The sequence below is a fragment of the Giraffa tippelskirchi genome, chromosome 5 (assembly GCF_054371585.1).
Source record: "Giraffa tippelskirchi isolate mGirTip1 chromosome 5, T2T-mGirTip1v1.2.pri, whole genome shotgun sequence".
Lineage (NCBI taxonomy): Eukaryota > Metazoa > Chordata > Mammalia > Artiodactyla > Giraffidae > Giraffa > Giraffa tippelskirchi.
In genome coordinates this window covers 129,289,602-129,308,476 of record NC_137279.1, presented here as the reverse complement: position 1 = coordinate 129,308,476, position 18,875 = coordinate 129,289,602, and the positions used below count along the sequence as shown (strand labels likewise).

The 18,875-nt window shown below is 37.2% G+C and overlaps 1 protein-coding gene across 5 annotated transcripts in view; it reads right to left on the bottom strand.

Moving 5' to 3' along the window:
- Positions 1 to 18,875, bottom strand: part of TGFBR3 (transforming growth factor beta receptor 3) — a 260,538-nt gene that overhangs the window by 211,601 nt on the left and 30,062 nt on the right. For 2 of the 5 annotated variants that reach the window (XM_081486439.1, XM_081486431.1), the window contains exons 2-6: positions 14,703 to 14,761; positions 12,330 to 13,392; positions 8,551 to 8,601; positions 8,269 to 8,337; positions 7,785 to 7,856 (exon numbers count right to left, since the gene is read on the bottom strand). The gene's annotated coding sequence lies outside the window, so the exon portion shown is untranslated. Of the gene's footprint in view, positions 1 to 7,784; positions 7,857 to 8,268; positions 8,338 to 8,550; positions 8,602 to 12,329; positions 13,393 to 14,702; positions 14,762 to 18,875 lie in introns of those variants that run through there. The other 3 variants (XM_081486440.1, XM_081486433.1, XM_081486432.1) reach the window with 2 other exon arrangements.

Genomic DNA, 18,875 nt, shown 5'->3' with positions numbered 1-18,875 from the left:
AGCAAATTCCCTTCCAGTAAGCCCAAGTTCCTGAAAACTTGTCATTTCCTGTGCCTGTACGGAGCCTCCAATGGCAGTTTCCACACTGCACCTTCAATTTCCCCCTCAGCGGGTCTTCTGAAAAAGCAGGAAACCTCACACCATTTCAAAGGAATAGCAAACCCCACTGAGATCCCTGTGGTCTTAGCTCCCTAGGGGATGGGCCAAGCCTCTGCTCTCCCTGCCTCAGGTGCAGGGACTCCAGAAACCTTTCTGGCCCCCACCTCCATAGGTGCCCTGCAGAGCACTTTTGTTTTGGCCTAGAGAAGAGAAAAAATCACAAACATCTAATTTTGTGACAGGGGGACCAAAAAATGACCAAGAGCCCCCTGCACATATATTAATATCTGTGAATGTTACAAATCTTATTACCTTCATTTAATGAATACAAGAAATGCTGAAACACCACTTGTAAAAATACCAAAATTTAATATTGCCATTGATATTGATCCTCTGTTATCATTGTTATTATTACCCTTTACTGAGCACTCACTCTGTGTAAGCCCTTGTTACAAGTTTAGCCTTACAAAATTTATTTCCTAACATATTTTGAAGATGAATAACTCGATGTATTTGTTAAAATTATCTGTTATAACATTTCTTTAGGTTACTCTCACAATGTTTTTTTTTTTTCATGCAATCTAAAGAGGAGAGTTTCTCAACTGGGTCCTGTAGACATAGTCTTTAGAATTTAGTAATAAGTTGAGTAAGAAATTTGCTTTCATTTTGCATTTTTGTTTTAATGATAATCTTAAAAAGCTGTGTTTATCCTCTTTTGGGGGAAGGGAGAAAGGGATAATTAAAAAACAATAGACTTTCCCAGAATAAAAGATTTTTGTTTCTCAGGTCAATGTTTTTTCTCTTTTGAAGTGGGAAATTCTTTTCCAGAGGTGCCTAAGAATTTTTTTAAGGGTCCTTAATTTCTTAACATTTGAAAAATTTGCTACAGAATTTTAAATTAAATTTTCCTTTACCATTTCCCCAGTTTACCCATATAATTTCTGGAAGATGTTATCCTCTCTCATGAAAAACCAACCAATATTCATTGACATTTACTAAGCTATATAAAGGGTCGAAAGATACATATAGAAGTGATACGAAATACAATAAAAAGATAACTAAGGAATAGGAAAGTATTTTATGTGAAGTATCAAATGTGACTTTATGTGCTGAAGAACTGAAACGATCCCTGGTCTGGGTTGATCTGAGGATATGAGAAGGGAGCCAAGGATGCAGCAGATGCAGAGGAGGGAAGGAACATTCTGAACAATGGCAAAGGGATGCTAAGTCTATAAAGCAGGAGCACCTAAGAGGCTAGTCCCAAGAAAGAAGCTAAAGTAAGAACAGCCTATTCACCTCCCCTAAAGAGACTAAGAGGACCTCTCATAGTCTGAAAATCCCATTTCCTTTTCAGTCTCAATAAGAAATCCAACCCTTCTTAGTCATTGCTCATCACCTGGATTCTTACCACCACATGGCTTTGAACATTTCCTAACTTATTCTATCTTACTCATTTTCTCAACCTTCCAAACCCTTCCAGTTTGCATCTGGAACTTATGACAAATTACCAGCAAAGTCCCTTGTATATTCACCTTTGGAAAATTCAGTCGCCAAAAATGAAAGTTATTTGACTTTCTTCCCTCCTGGGACCTGTTCTTCCATCCCACTTCGGTTGCCTAGACACATGATCTTGTCCAGGTCGTTTCCATCAGAAATAAGTGCTCCACCTCCCAAATCTCAATTCCAAGCATTCTTTGCTAACCATCAGTCTCTATTGTTCCAAATCACTGCCTCTTGTACCTTGATTTCAAACATGATTTGAGCCCATCAGGATCTCTAATCCATCATCCCTACTACTTTTTTTATCATCCGCAACCATGATTGCTCTCACTTTAAATTATAACCACAATCCTCAATAGATTCTTAGCACTGTTCAGCAATCCCACTATATTTTCCTTATCAGCTCACTCTCTTATTCTCCAGGAGGTTTATTTTACTTCTCTTTCTCTTTCCTCAAATCTTCAGTACCTTCTACCCCTTACCTGATGACAGTGTTTCTTATTTCTTTTTTACTAAGAATATCAGAGGCCTCTGAAGAAAATATCCCCGGCTTCCCAACACCTCTGCCAGTGTATCTGTGTCTATTCTCTGCTCTGAAGCTCTGTCTTCTTGGCCCTTCTCCCTCCTGTGTCCTGGATTATTTCTTTAGCTACTCAAGGACTTTTACATTGTAGTAATTCCTTTTTCACTTGCATCCTCAGATTTCTTTCTTTCTCTCTCTCTCCCCCTCTCCTTCTCTCTATTAGATCATTCTAGTCAACTTATAAACATACTATAATGTTTCTCACCTTAGAAAATTTTACTTGACTCCACATACCCATCTCACTTCAATTTCTCTACGCCTTTTATAATAAAACTCCAAAAAAGATATCGACATTTGTTGCCCATGCCTCTTCACCCATCACTTTCTCCTCAACTAGAACTAATTAGATCACACTTGTCAAGGTCACCTTGTGGCCAAACCAGTCACCAATTCTGTTTTCATCTTATTTAGTCACTCAATAACTTATGACCCAGGAACTCACTCTCTCCTCACTGAGGCATTTTCTTTGGCTACAGAATATAGAGCACTAATAATATTTCTTTCCTTCCTCCTAGCTGAACCTTCTAAGTTATCGCTGCTAGCTCTTCTTCCTGCTCCCAGAATGTAAATGTTGGCTTGTCCTGGGGCAGTGTCTTTGGTCCCCTTCTCTGTTAAGACTCTCAAGGTGCTATCATACAGACCTCTCTCTTTAAATGTGTCTACACATTGATAAAGCTTCCCTATTGATACCGCAGTAAAGAATCTGCCTGCAATGCAGGAGCCGCAGGAGACATGAGTTCGATCCCTGGGTCGGGAAGATCCCCTGGAGGAGGGCATGGCAACCCAGTCCAGTATTCTTGCCTGCAGAATCCCATGGACAGAGGAGCCTGGCAGGCTACAGTCCATAGGGTCACAAAGAGTAGAACACGACTGAAGCAACTTAGCATACTCGCGAGCACACATTGACAATTCTCAAAATTCTGTCTCCAGCCTGGACCTCTCCCCTAACTCCAAACTTATGTATTTAGTTGACATCTCAGCATCTTCACTCAATTTGTTCAGTAGAAAAATTGAACGTTACATGTGAAAAACTGAACTCCTGATTCCCATGAACACATCTTCCATCTCCTCATCTCAGCCATTCAGTTGTTGTTTAGTCACTAAATCATGTCCAACTCTTTGTGACTCCATGGACTATAGCCCACCAGCCTCCTCTGTCCACAGGACTTCTCAGGCAAGAATACTGGAGTGCTATTTCCTTCTCCAGGGGATATTCTTGACCCAGGGATTGAACCTGCATCTCCTGCAGTGGCAGGTGGATTTTTTTTTACCATCAAGCCATCATGGAAACCCAAGATCCCACACACCGCAGAGCAACTAAAGCCCACGCACCTCAACGCAAATCCCAAGTTCGGCAGCTAAGACCCAACACAGCCAAACGAATAAATTTGTTAAAAAAAAAAATTGATTACTAATACTATCTAACCTATACAGTTGTTTCTCTTATACAAGTATGATAGCTCTAGTCTTCTTGCATTTGTAATCTTGCTTCCCACCCACTAATATACACACATGTGCACCCACATACTTATTCAGTACTTTCCATGTACAATTCATGTTAGTGAATAAAACCCAGCCCCTCTTTAGAGCAGGCTGTCTGAGTTCACATTAAACTACAAGAACCACAAGGGCAGGGATCATGGCTGTTTTAACCAACATTGTGTTCCCAGCTCCTAGCAGAGCACAATGCTCCTTGCCTCTAACAAGTATCCAATAAACATTGAATTAATGGACGGCTTCCAGATAGATACCCACAGCTAGAGACCAAGAACAGTGAAGTTTTATAACAACCATTGAGACAGATGCCACTCCAGAGACTCAACAAGATACTGACCCAAGGGCTTTGGGTTGGATTAAGCAAAAGCCAGGACTCAGGAAGCAGCAGAATACATCTGACTTGGAAGAACCAGGACCAATTTGCCCAGGCAGGAAGCAAGTATGTGGTATAAGTAGCATGAATGAAGCTTCACCTGGAAGCCACAGGTTTAGCATGAGGAAGGGGCTTCCTGATCTCGGCCAGACCTGTTAGCAAGGTGTAGGTAAACCAGATGCCCCGACTGAAGCAACTAAGACTACTGAATCCAGTTAGCTGAAAGAAGAGAAAGAGCCAGGAGCCACCAAGAGTAGAAATAAAATGAAATGCCTTTGCGTGTCACTCGTATTTTATACTATGCTGATAGAGACTTTTAAAAAATCATATCCACACTACTATTATCATTGCTGGAAAATGCTGGCCCTCTTGAAATGCTTAAGGCATGGATACTAAAGGATAATGAAGCAGATCTTTGGTCTTTGGCTGCTCCTGAAGTGAGAGAGAAAGGAAGGAAGCATTCATTAACTTAAACAGTCTCCTCCCTTCCCACTCACTTTTCCCTTTGAGAAAGGACAACACACTTCCTTCTTTGCCTCTGGTCTCTGACACTACACAGTCCCACTAGGATCCCCTTCAGCTTTCTCTGTAGAAACAATTTCAACTTTGTTTTAAAAATCAAGTAAACCAGTTGTTCAGGCCCTGTTTGAAAATCAAAAGCTTCACAGGTTTTGTGCATTCTACATGACTTTTGTTCCTCACTCGTGTTTCTTCTCTTTTGAACAAATTTTCTGCTACTTTTCCTTAAATGTAATTTTACTAAATTTAAATGCCAAGCATGAGTGGGACAGAGATTCAGGAGGGAGGGGACACATTTTGTATACAAATAGCTAATTCACTTCATTGTACAGCAGAAATTAACACATTGTAAAGCAATTATGCTCCTATCAAATAAATAAATGCATGTATATTTTGTGCACATTTGTAAAAATAAACATACAAATTAATAAATTTTATAGATTTTTTTCCTTCATATAAATTATTTTCCAGTCTCTTGTTGTACCTTCAGAATTTCAGTGGTATTCTTTCAACTTTTCTCAAGGCCTGAAATTTTTCAAAATACAAAGTTAGGAGGGAAGAAACCTTTACTGGGAATGCTGAGTTATAACTTTGCATTTGACCTGAGATGTCAGTCTCAGATTTCATTCTCTTGGATAGAAACCCCTTTCAACTTTTTTTTTTTCCAGAGAGCTAAGTGGTATGCACCTTAAAAAAAGGCGAGGGGGCGGGGGCGGGGACCACACTGAGATTCCCAAACTAGTTCTTCAAACATTTGACTTTTCTTAAATAACTCGTCAGTTCAATTCAGCTGGAATTTTGAGTATCGCTTGAGTGCACTTGTGTCCTTGCCCAGTTAGTTTTCTCTTTCCTGTGTTTTTTACTAACTGGTATTTCAACTTACGAGATTCCCTTTCAGAGGAGAATATAATGGTCATTTTAATGGAATTCTACAACCCTACTGCTTTAAAAGGTATTGTACTATCCAAATGTAGCCTGCTAAGATATGATGTGACATTTGGGTATTTATGTGATGGACATGCAGCATCAGTATTGGGTGGGGGGGGTCTTGGCTTAGAGAAGAGATGTATTCATTGGAAAGGCTGATATGCCTGAAAAGCAAGTTTTTAAAGCCTTTGTTTTCTTTAGGAAAACCTCACATAGAAACACCAGAGAAGCATCGCGTCCCCAAGGGCTTTGACGTGGCATAGTTCTGGTTACAGCGTATTTTCCTTGTATATGTTGGTTCATCAACTCAAAGCAGCCTCATAATTATGTGACTGTGACAAGATTAATTGATGGACAATCCAAAAGTCTTGAAGGTCAACAGAGGGGCTCTCTATCCAACCCTACTTTTACTCTTCAGTTATTTTTAGGCTGGTAAAAATGTGCTGGGCTGCTATGCAGAGGATTACACACATTTTGTTGCAAGACTCATTCATTGCCGTTGTGTGGGCTGAAATGCGCCAACTTACCAAAACTAAGCACAGAGTATAAGATGGATTTCCAAAATAAAAAAGAATACATCTTGTTTATATGAAATCTTCAAAATACAGACAAATTCAAAGAATTTTATAAACACCCATGTGTCAACACACAGAATTGATCACTTGCTAACATTTTGGCAAATTCTTTATCTTTCTATACAAGAAATAAAACATTACAGATAAAATTCAAGTCCCTTTGACCCTCCCACCTCAAATCCAGTCCAAACCAATTACCCTGCCAGTGTCCTCAGAGGAAACCACTTTTATGAATTTAGTGTGTATCCTTCCAGTGTATACCCTTCTAGTGCCCTTCGTTATACTATTGCATATACATATATGTGTATGTGTATTTGTATAGTCATATGCATCTATACAGGCTTCCCTGGTGGCTCAGCAGTAAAGAATCTGCCTGCAATGCAGGAGACAATGCAAGAAATTTGAATTTAATCCCTGGGTCCAGAAGATTCCTTGGAGGAGGGCGTGGCAACCCACTCCAGTATTCTTGCCTGGGAAATCTCATGGACAGAGGAACCTGGTAGGCTACAGTCCATAGGGTCACAAAGAGTCAAACACAACTGAAGCAACTTAGCATGCACACTTGCATACATATATCATACATATAGATAGAAAGCAATTCCTCACAATATGAGGGAACATATTTGTCCACTATAAAATATTGCATAAGTAGTATATAATCTACAATTTGCCTTTTTTATTCAACATTATGATTTTTAAATCCATCTTTGTGATATTTCTTCTAGTTGATGGATAATAGAATAGTCTATCTAATAGAATATCCATAGATAGGATAATAGTAGTCCACAGAATTACTATACCATTTTAAATTTAAGTTTCAAGTTTCCTTGAAGATGTTTATTGGAACTGTTTCTACTTTCTGTTATTATAAGATTTCAACAAACAAGGATTGTTGTATCTGCCTCCCACTTCATACATGTGACAACTTCTCTAGTCTATGATGCATAATTAGAAGTGTAATTGTTAGTTTGAAGGGTATAAACAATTAAAATTTTATAAGTATTACATTGTGTACTCCACAGGGAATATATTAATTTAGATTCCCACTGATGGAATGAGCCACGCTGCTTGTCCAAAACTTTGCCAATAGTTAATACTATTAAACTTTCCAATTTCTTTTAATCTGAAAAGTGATTTGTTTTGCTCTGACTCCTAGTAAAATTGAACATGGGTTCATATGTGTAACTACTAGTTTTCCTCCACTGAGATATATGTTCATTTTCTAGACAAGGCAAATCTCAAAAGAATTTGAAAACTAGTTTCTCAAAAAGATATCATACTAAAATTTTGATATGTAGATAGTTATTGTTTAAACTGGCATTTAATATATTTGTCTTCATTTTATTACATCATGTGGAATAAAGTGATTTAATTTTTCTTAATACAAATAAAAATATGCTTCTTAGATAGACAGCAAAACAAATATCTTCAGTGCTCCACCCAATGTTTGGCAAATAGTAGGTGCTCAATAAATATCTGCTAAATTGAAAAATAAAAGGAGTAGGGCAAGAGGTAATTTTAGAAAGAGTATTTCAGAACTAGTGCTCTAGTAAAGATAAAACTATACACTTAAAAAAGAATAAAAAATACACAGTTTATACTTCTTTCTACTAATCACGCTATCTCTTGTAATGACTTAGATTCATGGTTCCACTTTTCAGGTTCAAAATCAAATGCTTCTAATGCTAATGTCTTAACCAAGGTGACTTACCATGGACTTATCATCAAAGTTCTATACACAAGGCTTCCCTGCCCGCCCTCTGATGGTGTGTCCTGGCTTTGACTGCAGATAAAACAAAGAATGTTGAGTGTAGCTATAGCAACTCTGAGTTTTCAGCTGAAAAAGTAACACATATAAGGACTCTGATAATATCAAGAAACTGCTTTGACTCTCTTCTTGCTCAGTTGACTTGGATTTTATATGCAGATACTGGTAGTGGTTGTTTCTTTAAGATTTTGAAATATCCTCCCTCTAGAGATCAGTCCATTCATATTAAACTCAGTTCTAACTAATCTGTTGACTGTTAAATGGGCCACTTCTGAGCTATCGTCATTTTAGTAAGAGTCACATTTAAAATCTCTGGAATGAGAATTCAAAATAAGCCACCTATAACTTCCTAATGCAGTAGCTAGCTTTTTCTTATAAAACAAAAAAGTATCCCATTGAAGAAACTACACACTTTGACCATTTTCACCTTGCAATATGTATTCTTCTTGCTCACTCTTCTGTTAACACCGTTGCAAGGTTGTCCAATATTAATGCTCTGTTTGGAAAACAGCCAGAGTTAAAGAAAAGCTGAATCATCATATAGCTTTACCGTATCCCAAAACAACAAATACTAAAACTGCATCTGCCCTATTCTCTGGGTGTTTCCCCACTAGGGCTTATGGTAAAGGAGATGGGCTTCACAGCAAACTCAGGAAAAATGAAAGAAAGTTACTATCTTAAAGGAAAGCAGATGACAAAAATATCATGCCTTGTATCATGCAGGGCAGTATTCTCACGATGGTGTGCCGAGGACTGCTCCCTTGGTCATATGGGATTAGACCATAATATATTAACATGGATATTAATGAATACATTAACATTAATATCAACCTATTTAATAATAAATATTAACTTCTAATATTTAATATTGGTATAGTAATATTAATATGAATGTTAACATAGCAAAGCCTTTGAGAAGTTCTGAATAAAACAGAATCATATTTTTAACTTTTTAACCCTACATTTCCCAAACTTTGTGACCCTAGAACCCTTTTTTAAAATGTGATACCCATAGAACTAATGTTCTACAGAACACGGTTTGGCAAATTCTGATATACAATAAAAAACACGATTCATTATTTAAATAATGCATTTCATCAGTGTTTTTCATCAACAAATACTTCTTTTATTGATGACTGGCAACTACTAACATGAGGTTCTGGAATGCTTCCCCAGCTTACATGCTTCAGAGAAAGCATTCTGGGCCAAAACTCAAATCCTTTTCTCTCCCTACATCTCCCTTTCCCCTCTGCAAATGGCCTTGGATTTAGTCCTTACACACTGATAAGAAACTGTCTGACCTGAGATCCCACACCTATCCCTGTTGTTTAGTCGCTCAGTGTGTCCCGCCCTTTGGGGCCCCGTAACTGTAGCCCACCAGCCTCCTCTGCCCATGGGATTCCCCAGGCAAGAATACTGGAGTGCATTGTCATTTCCTCCTCCAGGGGATCTTCTGTCCCTTGTAATCTGACACAAATATCTGAGCTGCTTCTCCTGGGCCCCCATGTGAACATGCATTACCATTAGGCCTGAAAAGATAATAAAGGAGCATTCTGAATCACCTCCTACATTAAACTGCACTCATATACAGTTTGTGTGTGTGTGTGTGTGTGTGTGTATGTGGTAAAAAACACTTCGCATAAAATGTGCCGTCTTAACCACGTTTAAGTTAACAGTTCAGTAGTGTAAAGTACATTCACTTTGTTGTGCAACAGCTCTCCAGACCTTTTTTCATCTTGCAAAACTGAAATTCTCTACCCACTGAATAACATCTCCCCATTTCTCCCTCCCCCCAGCCTCTGACAATCACCATCTTACTTTCTGTTTCAATGAATTTGACTACTCTATAATCTTCATAAAAATGAAATCATACAGTATTTGTCTTTTCATGACTGGCTTATTTCACTTAGCATAATGTCCTCAGTTCCATATATATTGTAGTATGTGACAGGATTTCATTCTGTTTTAAGGCTTCCCTGGTGGCTCAGAGGTTAAAGTGTCTGCCGGCAATGTGGGAGACCTGGGTTTGATACCTGGATCAGGAAGATCCGCTGAAGAAGGAAATGGCAGCCCACTCCGGTATTCTTACCTGGAGAATCCCATGGACAGAGGAGCCTGGTAGGCTACAGTCCACTGGGTCACAAGAGTCAGACATGACTGTGCAACTTCACTTTCACTTTACTTTCACTTTAAGACTAATATTCCATTATGTGGACAACAGTTTTTTAATGCATTCATTCACTGATGTACATTTGAGTTGTTTCCACTGTTTGGCTGCAATGAACATGAGTGTGCAACTATTTCTGATTCTGCTTTCAATTCTTCTGGATGTATACCCAGAAGAGGAATTGCTGCACTAAACAGTAATTCTATTTTTTATTTTTTGAAAAAACCTCTATACTGTTTTCCATAGCAGCTGTACCATTTTACATTTCTACCAACTGTACACAAGTGTTCCAATTTTCTCCACATGATCACAGCACTTATTTTCTGGCTTTTTTTTTTTTTGATAGTCATATATAGTTTTATTAGGTATATTTTTATTGGTTCTAATTCTGAGAAAAATATTTAATAGCTCTTCATTAATCTAAATATTTAATTACCTGGAACACATACAAGTGGTCTCTAAAGAGAAATAAGTCATTTTTCCAGCATGAAAGAAAAGCACAGTAAGAACCAGTATCTACAAATATGTAATCAAGGGAATCTACACCCAAAAATCAGGATGATTTTTGCAATTGCTTGATCTTTCATATGTTTAAGATGACAAGGATTTAAATGTTTTTACTTAGTTATTTGTTTAAACAATAGCATTGTTTATTTTAACACTGCAAACATTATTGTATTCTGCATTGTAATGTGTTTGTCCTAAGTCACTTCCGCTGTGTCTGACTCTTTGCAACCCTATGGACTATAGCCTGCCAGGCTCTGTCCATGGGATTCTCCAGGCAAGAATACTGGAGTGGGTTGCCATTTCCTCCTCCAGGAGATCTTCCCAGCCCAGGAATTGAACCTGGGTCTCCTGCATTGAAAGCAGATTCTTTACTGATTGAGCCATGTAATGTGTTTAAAGATATTAAATTTTAAGCTGACTTGTTACACTGTTCACGAGACTTTATGGAAAGAAACATATCAAAATGAATGGTGTGTGTTCCCTAATACTCCAGGGATTTCTAGGAAGTTTTCCTGTCAATATTAACTTGATCTTTGCAGCGTATTTATGGGCTAAATATCATAATTGGAAAACTGAGATACAACAATCTGAGCAAATATATATATATATATATTTTTTTTTTTTTGAGCAAATATATATATTTAATAAGTGGTCAAAGCTAGGTGTTCTCTCTAAAAATCCCTACTTCTTATCATTCCCCCTTAGAAAACATAATTTTGTTTGAATTAGTTCAATTTTGAAATTTCTTTTTACATAATTTTGGGGTCTCTAAATACACAAAACACATCTTTTCTTCAAGTAGGGTTCAATTAATTACATTTTGGACTGGGTGTCTGTGTGGAAAGTTAAAACAAACATGTGGTGCCAATACAGCTCCCAGTTGTGGAGAGTCAACATGAAAACAAGGCGCTGTCACACATTCACATGCGGGTCAGAAGCATACATCCACACACGGGACTTGAATCAGGCAAGAAGGTTGTGAACACGGCCAGGGCCAGGCTCTCCACTACCTCCTTCCTGCCTCCTATGCCTTGGATCCCATCAGACCGGCAGAGAGGCCCTCCAAGTCTTTCACAATCACCAAAGGTTTGTGCTTTCTGGGAAGAAGCTGCAACCCCATATTCTGATAGCAATCTACTGGATTGGTTGCCTGACTTTTTTTTTTAATTTCTCTCTGGGCATCTTTCTCTCATAACAGGAAGAATTTAAAATTCAGATATTGAATTGTTGATGGCAAATTATGATTTATTCATAGAGTTTTGAAATAAGATTGCCATGTGAACTAGTAATTCTTATACCTGGCTCAAGGTAGACTATACATATGTTTTATACATGTTCAGTTGTGTCCAACTGCGACCCTTGGACTGTAGCCTGTCAGGCTCTTCTGTCCATGGGATTTTTCAGGAAGAATACTGGAGTGGGTTGCCAATTCCTCCTCAAGGGGATCTTCCCAACTCAGGGATCAAAGCTGTGTCTCCTGTGTCTCCTGCATTGTATAGGTGGATTCTTGACCTGCTGAGCCATCGGGGAAGCCCATATATTTATATATGTGTGTGTGTGTGTGTGTGTGTATTCATAAGAACTTATATCTACTATACATTATGTATTATATCTATATAGATATGTCTGCCATTAGCCAGGTGTATCTCCAAAATGTGTTGAAAAAATCAACAATGAACTTACGAACTTTGGAAACTTAAAGAGAAAACAGTGGTTAAAAGCACAATCTTTGAAGTTAGACAGACCTGGCCTTGAGCACATTGTTGAACTTCTCTAAGATTTCTTATCTGTAAAAGGAGAACAATAACACCTACCTTTTAGAATTTCTGTGAGAATTAAACAAAAAATAATGACAGGCTTTGCACACTTCTTGGCACATAAAATGTCCCAATATGTTGTAGCTATTATTAGCACCAAGTCTTAGAGCATTTCTCATGGCACCAATTCCTGTAGAATAATCCTATTAATGTTGAAAATGTAGGTGATTAAGCTGAATCTAAATGGCACTCTGACATACCCCGAAATTACATCTTTGAATAATCCTTGGGATCAGTTAGTTTATTTAACACTTGTCTCTAGGGTACAAGAAAATGTTAGTTATTTGAGCTTTCTAAATTTAGGATCCCAAACCAACAAACACTTACTACTTATCCAAAAGAGATTTTGATAGGATTTTCTATTAGAACTGCTGGCAAGTTACTTTTGCTTGTACCAAGTTGATCATTTCCACCTTTAGATGGATAACAACATCCAAAGCTCCTTTGGTTGAAACTAATAGAAATACAACTCAAACTAGCTTAAGCCAGAGGGAATGTACTGGTTCCAGTAACTGGACACTTTAAGGGTTGATCTAGCTTCAGGTGGTGCTAAATGCTACCAGAGCTCTAGTTCTCTCTGAGTGCTGGCAAGCATTCTGCAGAGATCTTCTTCCATGAAGCCTGGGGATAAGACCGTAAGCTTCAGGCATATGTGATTCTTTCAGCTTGAGAATCCAGAGAAAAAGAACTCCTCTCTCTCCTAACAGCTATAAATCTTATAGAAACAAATCTTGGAGAAGATTCTTCTTGTTTCAGAGCAGGTGGGACATGGTAGTCCTTTCACTAGGACCACATGGCCTAGGGAGAGGTGATTTCCAAAAGAAAATCAAGACCTAATTCCTGACAAATGAAGGTGGTAGAATGAGTAGTTAAAAACAACAGATGCCCACAGTAGAGAGTTTGAGTTGGATTGTCTAAGACTTCAGCATGGCCATCATGGCAACTATTAAAATACACGTTATTTCATGGAACGACTTAAAAATGTTTCAAAGGGGCATTGGGGTGGGGCATTCTTGATCCATGCTTATTCTTCGTGCTAAGCTCCACATGTGGTAAACATCTGCAAAAAAAAAAAAGGATAGTTATCCTCACATGTTCTCCATCCTAAGTGGTATAGTATGTGTAATTACATGAAACAAGGGGGGAAATATACCTTTCCATATTGAAAAAGTAAATAAGACCATTAACAAATAATAATCATGTACAGTTATGTGAAAAAGAAGAAAAGGAAAAAATTTTCACTGTATTAAAAAAGCAAATCAGACAACTATTAAATAATAGTCTAAATATTTGCCAGTTTCAAAATAACATTCTCTAAGCAATTTATGTAATACTAAAAACAAAATAAAAGGAAGACATTAGCATTATTTGCATCACCAGATGACTATTTAGTCAATTTTTCTAAGTGAAACAAAATTGTATTTGCAACTGAAATTAAGTTATTTTGAGTATTAAAAAAAAAAAAGAAAACTCTATCTCCTTTATTTAGTCCGGATGCTGAAAATAACTTTTAAACTCCTGATTTCATTCTTTAGTGTTTCAGCACATGAGTGGGTAAAATACTGATGCCTCTCAAATTAGAAGATTCTTGCTGAGACCTCAGTGTGCACTACAAACATGATCTCATCTTTCAGCTTGGTCATGTTTCAAATCCAGGAGTGAGGGCAAGTTTATGATCAGGGAGGAGAAAAAGGAAAATATTTACATAAGCTCCGTAATACAACTTTTTTAAAACCCCAAAGAAATCCACACTATATTTATATATGTACTCTCTGAACTTCACATATAGGGGTATACAATCCAAATAGGGAATTGTCACAGAATACAGGGAGTTAGAAAAGAGCAAAGATGTCTTTTGCAATGCAAGCATAAAAAAGAATGAGATGAGCCATCTGAAGATATTTTCCCAAGAGCAACACACCCAAAATTTGAAACTTTATTCCTGATAACATTAGAGTATATTCCTAAATCATCAGGATATTGCATAAAAAACCTCATCTGATGCCAATCTCTTAACTTGCAGTTGTGTTGAAAACTGTTACGTAATGAAAGATCTTCTTTGGGGAATTGAACAGCATTTAATAAAGTCTATGTTTATATTTTGCCTTAACAACAACAACAAAATCTCATCTGGAAGGTATCAAATTCAAACATTAGCTAATTAATTAATATATAATACACTGGCAATCAAGAAATGAAATATTGTCAAGATTTTTTTGGTTTATATCCAGAGTCCTTTGAAAGGAGAATGGACATTGTATGTTGTATTATATGTGGTAGTTTACTAGAATCACTTTATTAAAATCTAGTTTTTCCTCTAATATTTCAAAGTATTTACTAAGCTCTAACATGAGAATTTCAGTAACTTACCAATGCCATCCTAAATTACCTCAACAGGGTATAAATGTAATAACCTTCAGTGATGTTATCTAAAAGAAATAATAAGAAAGGTTGACTGTGCAATCCATTCAGTCAATATAATTAAGTTAGATATTTATTCTATCCTGGATAATTCTATGTTAAATCTGTTGTTTGAATTATGAAACTTCTTCTCTAAACATTCTAATTTCATTGTAAACTCCCTGTTTCATTTTTTATTTAGATTTTTAAATTCATTTAAATTTGGACTAAGATTCAATCTGTTGTAGCCTTTTTTCACTTCCAATTTCCTGCAAAGTATACCTTTATGTCCTCCAATTTGTAGCACAGAGCCACTTCTACACTAGACGACCAGAAAGTATTCCTTTAGCAAATGACTAAAAGCCCTGAAAAGTTACCAAAAAAGAGAAGATACTGTCCCCAACACATATTTTCAGCCAGCATTTACACTGCTGCTAACTCTCATTTTGCTGTGCAAATGTGAGGAAACCATGTCTTGTTCTTTCACTGGAACATTTAGGAAATGCTCATGACATACATAGAGAACTACTCCTTTCTGTTACCTTCAAGGTAAACACATTATTGGCCTTCCCTGGTGGCTCAGTGGTAAAGAATCCATCTGCCAATGCAGTAAACATGGGTTCAATCCCTGGGTCAGGAAGATCCCACGGAAATGACAACCCACTCCAGCATTCTTGCCTGGGAAATCCCATGGACAGAGGGGCCTGGCAGATGACAGTCCATGGGGTTACAAAAGAGTTGGAAACAACAACAAAACATATTATAGATCCTCACTTCATCCACCCAATCTACCACAGCCAGTCTCCAGCTGAAGCTTCCTTTCTTTAAGTCTCCTTGAATCAGATGAACGAATCCAAGGACTGGAAAGAAAGGAAGAGTTCACTTCACTGTGCATCCTACTGGGGATCTTCCTACCAGGGAAGAGTTTGCCGTGTGATGTTGTCTCAGAGGTAGCATGTTCCCTCGGTTGGCCCCTCTTTCCATTTCCTTTGAAAGTGAAGTCATTCAGTCGTGTCCGACTCTTTGTGACCCCATGGACTATATATAGCCTATCAGGTTCCTCTGTCCATGGAATTTTCCAGGCAAGAATACTGGAGTGAGTTGCCATTTCCTTCTCCAGGAGATCTTCCCAACCCAGGGATTGAACCCAGGTCCTCCGCTTCGTAGGCAGACGGTTTACCATCTGAGCCACTAGGGAAGTCCATTTGGACTTCCAAATGGACTTCCATTTCCTTTGGGTGATATTTATTAAAGAAATGGATTGAAGTCTGGGCTTCAATCTCAAATTTGAATCCTGGCTCTATTAACTGTGTGCCAAAGATCACTTAACTTCTTTAAACCTCACTTTCCTCATCCATAAAAGTGGGATAATAATTATTGCTGTGATGATTAAATGATAGATTCCATTTAAAACACCTGGCACAGTTCTTATTCAATGCAAGTTATCATTAGAATCTATTGTTAGACATTAATTTAAATGTCAATTATTTTTTCTATTTTTGATTCAAGAGGCAATCTAAATTTAAATGTAGTAATGTAGATGTTTCCATTTAGCTGTAGCTTCGCACAGTAGAAAGCTAAAGACGAAGGTCCAAACTTGAGTCTTTTCACCTATTATCTGTTTGTATTCAGAAGAGTCTCCTCCTTTAAGAATTGTGTCTGATCATAGCTGTTTTTCCACATATGTCAAGTACCCAGCTCATAGTAGATACTAAGTAAATGTCAGTTCCCACTCTCCAATTCAAAACAGATCACACTAACAGGATTCTAAATTTAAAAGGACTAATAAGATCAAAGAGTAGCAGAGAAACATCAAAATCTATTACTGGCTCTGCCACTAACTAATTGGGTAACAAACTTTTTGGCTTTCCTTTGTAAAGTACAGAGAAAAGCATAAATTTCCAAGATGTAGACAAATTCAGTTATAAGGTTATCAGCTATATATTGTCAACTTTAAGTGAGTTAACAGGATGAATCTCATAGTTTTTTAACAAGGATAGTAATATGCTGCTGCTGCCGCTGCTGCTGCTGCTAAGTTGCGTCAGTCGTGTCCGACTCTGTGCGACCCCATAGACGGCAGCCCACAAGGCTCCTCCATCCCTGGGATTCTCCAGGCAAGAACACTGGAGTGGGTTGCCATTTCCTTCTGGTATAATTATTCCATAGGTGTTCTTGAACTTAATCCATGATGAAATCTAGAGCTATTTTCATAACATGTGATTGATTATTAGATTCAGATGTGCTTAAATTGAAGTATTTCACTTCTACCTACCAGAATAGAAGATCCTCTAAGGCTAGATTTATCTCCTTAGTTCATTCATTTCTGTATTCTCAACAGCTTGAATGGTGGTTGATATGTAGGAAGCACTTAAATATTTGTTCAATTAGTGAATAAAAGAGGGTTCTTTATAACATGGACTCCTATTTCAGATTGCCTGATGTTTGAAGTTGTTATCTTTCCATTTCTAGGCATTCTCTTCAATCCTTAAATGTTAGGGTCTATGTCGCTATAAACCTAAGTAGTACAGGTGAGATCTGTTCAAGTACATTTTAAAAAAAATAAACTTCTGTATGTGCAGATTATAGTATGATTTTTAACAAGAGGCTTTGACTCTGCAAAGTCAAAAATAACTAATTAAAAAATATATTAATACTTTTAGGGACTTCCCTGGCAGTCCAGTGGTTAAGACTCTGCACTTCTAAAACAAGGGGCATGGGTTCGGTCCCTGGTCAGGAAACTAAGATTCCACATGGCATGCCAAAAAAACCTTTTAGTTTTAAAAGATGTAATTACGTTATTTCCATCAAATGTTTTGACTTTTAGTTCCACTAGACACTTTTTTGTTTGGGCTGCATTAAAACTACCTTAGTTATGTCTTTTTGAGACTATTAAACCAAGAATTCTATTTTGTTTGAGTTAAACTCTCCTTACAGATTCATCCAGAAGAGAAGACATATTGCTTTTCTGTTTTTCTTTTCAGGCAACCACTGATAAGTAGCCTGGTATTTATCCTCCAAACACTTAGGCCCCAAACAATGAGATCTATGAAACTGGAATAAGCCTTTTAAAAATGTGAATAATAAAGACAATTATGATAATAGAGTCCCTCTTTGTTGTTCAGTTGCTCAGTCACGTTTGACTCTTACTAGAGTTCCTCTAGTAAGCATTCAATGTTTTCTCATGCACACTTTTATTTTCTAAAGTACTCTACCAAAAACAAGTACTTGAAGTTTCAGCTGCTGATTCAAAAATATCAATTGAGACACAAAAATAAGCACTTTCATTTATTTACATTTCTATATTCACAAATACATAGAAAATACAGCATCCATATACAGAATTTTTTAGAGGAAAGAAATATGTTCACAGAGGAATGTCTCTGATGTTTACATTAAAATGAGTGCAGATACTGATCTCTCAAAGGTTCTCAAGACTTCCTTTATGTCCTAGACAAAGAAGAATCCTCTGATTTAATATTTAGTTTGTTCATTAATCATCACAGTTCTGCATTTTTTAAAAGAAGTCCAATATATTTTACAAGGAAAGAACTGCTTGCCTCTTGTTTACTTAAAATATGGCTGAAACAAGAATAAACGAATCACAGAAAATACATTTTAGTGATCAAAATACAGAAGATTAAAAACATACTCTGGCTACATTAATAAAACTTTCAAAGGATTGCAACCAATTCTGTTGCAGCTTCAGAAGTTCCTGTTTTGGCAGTTAAAAGAAGAACACGAAACATTTTGTGAATCTTTTTTCTTTATGGATAATTAAACACAAGCCATGAGAAAACAAATGTACAGATGTACACCATATTTTCATCACTCTGTGGACTAGAGCCACGTACTGGAGACTTAATATTCAAAAGAAAAAACATTTAAACCACATTTGAGACATTACTGACTTTTTCCCCCTGAATTAATGGGTTTTGGTAGTTTGATCAAGCTTAGTCCCTGTGTTCTTTTTATTTAAAGTGATTGAGTTTAGTTATCATCTTTCTTCTTTCAGGGAGGCCAAATACATTCTCAAGTAATTGTTAAGGTGTGAGTGGGGGTGGGGGTGTCTCCAGAGTGGGAAGGGATATCACCCTTCACTGGGGCTTTCTTTTCATTCATAAGTGATTGCTGGTTGTTATCAAG